General features: G+C 46.9%; 1 protein-coding gene across 1 annotated transcript in view; it reads left to right on the top strand.

Annotated features, from left to right (window-relative positions):
- Nucleotides 1-6,178, top strand: part of DOCK5 (dedicator of cytokinesis 5) — a 126,433-nt gene that overhangs the window by 549 nt on the left and 119,706 nt on the right. The window lies entirely within an intron of this gene.

Genomic DNA, 6,178 nt, shown 5'->3' with positions numbered 1-6,178 from the left:
TTCCCCTTCTGCCCCACTGCACCACCCACCCAAACACTCCCCCTGCCTCACTGCACCCGCGATCCAAACACTCCCTCTGCCCCACTGCATCCCCTGCCCCACTGAAACCCCCCACCCAAACATTCCCCCCGCCCCACTGCACCCCTGACCCAAACACTCCCCTCTGCACCCGCTGCCCCACTGCCCCTGGGGCCTCCCCCAGTGCTCTGTCCTTGGTGTACTGCCCCACTGAAACTCCCCACCCAAATACTCCCACTCTACCCCACTGAAACCCCCAACCCAAACACTCTCACTCTACCCCACTGAAACCCCCAACCCAAACATTCCCCCTCCGCCTCACTGCACTTCCCTGCACTGCCCCTGGGGCTCCCCCAGTGCTCTGCCACGTGCCCCACTGTGCCCCCCCTTCACTGCCCCTGGGGCTCCCCCACCCCCAGTGCTCTGTCCTAGTGCCCTACTGCAACCCCACTGTACCCCCCCTGCACTGCCCCTGGGGCTCCCCCACCCCCAGTGCTCTGTCCTAGTGCCCTACTGCAATCCCACTGCACCCCCCCACACACACTGCCCCTGGGGCCTCCCCCAGTACTCTGTCTTCATGCCCTACTGCAACCCCTCTTTACCCCTCTACCCCACTACACCACCCTTCACTGCCCCCTGGGACTCCCCCACCCCCAGTGCTCTGTCCTCGTGCCCCACTGCAACCCTTCAGCCCCACTGCACCCCCCGGCACTGCCCCTGGGGCTCCCCCACCCCCAGTGCTCTATCCTTGCTGTATTGCCCCTGCCTCACTGCACCCCCACAACCTAGCATTCCCCTCCGCCCCACCCAAACACTCCCACTGTGCCCCCCCACCCAAACACTCCACCTCACTGCAACGACTGCCCCATTGCAATCCTCTTCCAACCCAAACACTCCCCTTCTGCCCAACTGCAACCCCTCTGCCGTCCCCTTCCAACCCTAACACTCCCCGACCACCACACTGCAACCCCCAGCCCAAATTCCTTCTCTCACCCTATTCAGGGCCTTTTGATTTCACCCCATCCACTCCCTCTAAATTCCCTCTTTGAATTCTTCTGACTGCATTTGAATTCCCTTCTCTGTACTCTTTGATTCCTACCCCACTTTGTCTTTGCCTGGAGGTTTCAGCTGCTCATATTCCCTGGGACTTTATTTAACTTCAAGCCTTTGGAGTTGGAAGGGGTGATCTGGCTCCAGTTTGGTTCTGTACTGCTCTGGTTATTGCAATAATGCACGTGTGTCTGCTGCCTTAGGACTGGCCCTGTTTTGAGGGGTAATTGTTGACTTGAGTCTGCCTCTAGGGCTGTCTCCAAAGGCTATCAGGATGGGGAAGGACGGGAGAGACAGCTGCAGTGACTGTGTTGCAGAGTCCAGCTTCCCTGCCCTCATGAGTTATAGGGAAGGGAATGGGGTACTGAAGACAGAGTATGGCTGTGCAATGTTCTGGGGAGAGGAAGCTTTGGAGTGTGTTATAGGGAAGTGGATACTGGGGAAGTGGGAGTGAAGAGATGAGCTGCAAAAGCTGAGGTTGTATCTGTTACCATCTGCCCGGCTTGTTTGCTGGCATTTAAAAATAATCATGAAATGCTGATTTACTACCTTTTAGGACAAGCTTAGCACCTGCTGTGATGGTTCATGAGTTCCCCCTTTTTGTGTGTGTGTGAAGAACGTGATAAATTGAAAGCCACAACTTTTGAGCCGGTGTAGAAAATACCCTTTAGAAAACAAAAGAGCGGCAGGCAGGAAACCACTAATGACACAAACCACCCTTCAAAGTTTGTTTGAGCAAGAGGGCGCTGCTTTTCCCCTGGGAAACTTGTTGAAGTGGGGGAAGGTTTTAAATTGGATGTTTGAAAAGTGCTAAGCACAGCTGCTGTTGGGATGCTATTTGGCATAGTTCCGCACACTAGTTAAAAGTGATCAAGGCCCCGATCCTGCTCTGATTTGCATGGGATAGGGCATACACACTCACGAAAAGTCCCCATTGACTTCGAAAGGGCTCCACATGAGTGCTGGGGCTGGCCCACTGCATGATCAGGGCCGCAGCGTGGTTTTATGGCTTAACAAAGTTATTAAACGCAGCACCGTCTTATCTAGCGTCTCCCGTGGTAACTTTTAGGGCGTGTAACATTTGCGCACCCTGAACTTTGTTTCTTTGTGTGCTGGCGATGATTTGGGCTCTCTCGTACGTCGGTATATTACATGGGTGGTGCGGGAGATCGTGTCTGTGGATTACCAGGGTTGCTCTGAGTGCTGCCATCTGGCAGAATGTACAATGATGCCAGGTTAACAAAATAATCCTCACCCAAACGGTTGGGACTAGATGGTGAGTTTAGGCACACTCCTGAGCAAGGCGTGGCATGAGAGCTGCACTTCAGAAACAACCTTGGGAGGTAGCGTGACTCAGACGCAATTCTTTCATGTTTCAGGGGTTAGTAATTTGCTGCTGCTGCTCTATGTTTCCCCAGAAGGCCGAGCTGCAATGGACTGTGAGTAGATGGAGGGGAGCCTAGGTTTTGCCCATTCCTTGATCTCCTGACATAGGAGGAGTAAGCAGGTGCGCAGTGCACTTATTTCTGTGTCCAGACAGGTATATGAGGGAGGGAGGATTCTTATTTCTCCTTTACTTGGGCATGGAGTCCATAGAGTTCTGGCTTTTTTGTCTATTTCACTAGCACATTTAATAGGGTTAATTCATCCTTTCTTTAACGAGCCTATGTTTGATGCTTATACTTGGCATGAAGTAGTCCTAGTTCTCACTTTCAGATTTGGCTGGCTAATGGATTACAGAGGTGCATGTCAAGTGCTTTCCTCCTAGGCCCCAATCCTGCGCTTACAGAACATGTTTAATTTTACTAATGGGATGTTTCGTCCTAGGTGCCGACTTCGTGGGTGCTTGAGAGCTGGAGCACCCACAGAAAAAAATTAGTGGGTGCTTAGCACCGACCGGCAGCTAGCTAGCTCCCCCCTTCTGACCCCCCCAACTCCTCCCACCTGCTGGTGGCCCCACCAATGAACTCCTCCTCCTCCCTGCCAGCACCTCCCGCCTGCCGTGATCAGCTGTTCCGCGGGGAGGGGGAGGAGTGGAGAAGGGGCACGCTGGGGAAGGGGGTGGAACTGGGCAGGAAGAGGAAGCGCAGAGCAGAGGTGGGAAGGGGTGGGGCCTTGGGAGAAGGGGTGGAGTGTGGTGGGGCCTGGGGCTGAGTGGGGGTTGAACACCTGCAGGGAAAGGAAGAAGCTGGCGCCTGTGTGTGTTGTGGTAGTAAAGATAAGCAGGTTTGCAAAATCTGGGCCTTTCGTAATAAATGCTTAAGAGATTTTCTTTAATGCTTGTGATGGCACAAGATGGAAGAGCTGGGAGAAGGGGCATTTAACTTTTTCTCCCACCAATATGCTCCCTGAGGATCCCAACCTTGAGGAGTCCCCTCTTATTGAGAGGATACTTTAATCAGGGCCGGCTCCAGGGTTTTGGCCGCCCCAAGCAGCCAAACCAAAAAAAAAAAAAAAGCTGCGATTGCGATCTGTGGCGGCAATTCGGTGGGAGGTCCTTCGCTCCGAGCAGGAGTGAGGGACCGTCCGCCGAATTGCCGCCGAACAGCTGGACGTGCCGCCCCTCTCCGAAGTGGCCGCCCCAAGCACCTACTTGGTAAGCTGGTGCCTGGAGCCGGCCCTGACTTTAATACCCTTGGTAAGGCTGCCAACAAGGGTGCCTATTAGTGCTAATTATGCTGGTGTTTGTGATGAGGAACTGAGCTGAGACCACCAGTTCATATCATTTAGGCTATTAGACAGTAACTATTTTCATTCACTACTTGTCCGGGCTGTGTTCCAGCTGGTGGCTAAGCGAAAGGATCAAAGTTGTGTGTGGTTGTGTTTTTTTTTTTTTTTTTTTTTTTTTTTTTTGGAGGATAGAATAGAAACATTATGGCTGGTAGAAAATAATCTGTGTTTTTGAAATTACCATAATGACGTTTGAGTGTATGTCAAATGGGGCTCTGCACGTTTTAACAGCATCGTGAAGGGTTCCCCAAAAAGTAACCGTTGTGATCCAGTGTCATCCTTTGATTTGTGCAAATTTCAGTACACAAAGATTTGTTTCCTGGACTGTTGTGACCAGTCTCCTCTAGTGGTTTGGCAGAATAACCTCTTCTCTTTGGACTCGGGCTGTGAAGAGAGTGTCATTTGCAAAGTGTGTTTTAATGAGTGTATCTGTATTATGCAAATATGCAATGAGATTAGTTTGTTTGAAGTTGTATGGAAAGGAGTTGCTATTGACTCCCTGGGATTCTTAATGTAATGCGTTCATCATCTGATTGATTTAAAATGATTAATTTGTGACAAAGAAAGTCTATAGCAGTATTCCTTTGTCTGCTGGCTCCTTTTATTAATCTTTGATCTATTAGTTCCACTAGATTTTGCCTACATTTACCTAGAGTGTTACCAGACTGAGGTTCCTTAACTCGTCATTTTCTCTGGTACATCAAGCTCTTTGCTGAATAGGGGTTTTAATTGGGGCTGTCAAGCGATTAAAAAAATTAATCGTGATTAATCGCAGTTAAACAATAATATAATACTATTTATTTAAATATTTTTGGATGTTTTCTACAGATTTCAATTACAACACAGAATACAAAGTGTACAGTGCTCACTTTATATTTATTTTTGATGACAAATATTTGCGCTGTAAAAAACAAAAGAAATAGTATTTTTCAATTTGCCTCATACAAGTACTGTAGTGCAATCTCTTCAACTTTCATGTTAAACTTACAAATGTAGAATTATGTACAAAAAATAACTGCATTCAAAAATAAAACAATGTAAAACTTTAGAGCCTACATGTCCACTCAGTCCTACTTCTTGTTTAGCCAGTCACTCATACAAACAAGTTTGTTTACATTTGCAGGAGATAATGCTGCCCACTTCTTGTTTACAATGTCACCTGAAAGTGAGAACAGATGTTCTCATGGCACTGTTGTAGCTGGCGTTGCAAGATCTTTACATGCCAGATGCGCTAAAGATTCATATGTCCCTTCATGCTTCAACCACCATTCCAGAGGACGTGTCCATGATGATGGGTTCTACTCGATAATGACAAAGTAGTGCAGACCGACCCAGGTTCATTTTCATCATCTGAGTCAGATGTCACCAGCAGAAGGTTGATTTTCTTTTTTGATGTTTTGGGTTCTATAGTTTCCTCATTGGATTGTTGCTCTTTTAAGACTTCTGAAAGCATGCTCCACACCTCGTCCCGCTCAGATTTTGGAAGGCACTTCAGATGCTTAAACCTTGGGTCGAGTGCTGTAGCTATCTTTAGAAATCTCACATTGGTACCTTCTTAGTGTTTTGTCAAATCTGCAGTGAAAGTGTTCTTAAAACGAACAACATGTGCTGGGTCATCATCTGAGACTGCTATAATATGAAATACATGGCAGAATGTGGGTAAAACAGAGCAAGAGACATACTATTCTGCCACCAAGGAGTTCAGTCAAAATTTAATTAATGCATTATTTTTTTAACGAGTGTCATCAGCGTGGAAGCATGTCCTCTGGAATGGTAGCCGAACCACAAAGGGGCATACGAATGTTTAGCATATCTGGCACGTAAATACCTTGCAATGCCGGCTACAGAAGTGCCATGCGAATGCCTGTTCTCACTTTCAGGTGACATTGTAAATAAGAAGCCGACAGCATTATCACTCGTAAATGTAAACAAACTTGTTTGTCTTAGCGATTGGCTGAACAAGAAGTAGGACTGAGTGGACTTGTAGGTGCTAAAGTTTTACATTGTTTTGTTACATAACTGCACTCAAAAGCAAAACAATCTACATTTGTAAGTTGCACTTTCACGATAAAGAGATTGCACTACAGTACTTGTATGAGGTGAATTGAAAAATACTATTTCTTTTGTTATTTTTACAGTGCAAATATTTGTAATAAAATAATAATATAAAGTGAGCAGTGTACACTTTGTATTCTGTGTGGTAATTGAAATCAATATATTTGAAAATGTAGAATAACATCCCAAAATAGTTAATAAATTTCAAGTGGTATTCTGTTTAACAATGTGATTAAAACTGCGATTAATCGCGATTAATTTTTTAATCACGATTAATTTTTTTGAGTTAATCGCTGTAATTAATCAACAGCCCTCATTTTAATAT

Source organism: Terrapene carolina, unplaced genomic scaffold, assembly GCF_002925995.2.
Source record: "Terrapene carolina triunguis isolate 2854851 unplaced genomic scaffold, T_m_triunguis-2.0 Scaffold53, whole genome shotgun sequence".
Lineage (NCBI taxonomy): Eukaryota > Metazoa > Chordata > Testudines > Emydidae > Terrapene > Terrapene triunguis.
Note: the sequence above shows the minus strand (reverse complement) of the source record. Positions and strands in the feature narration are given on the sequence as shown.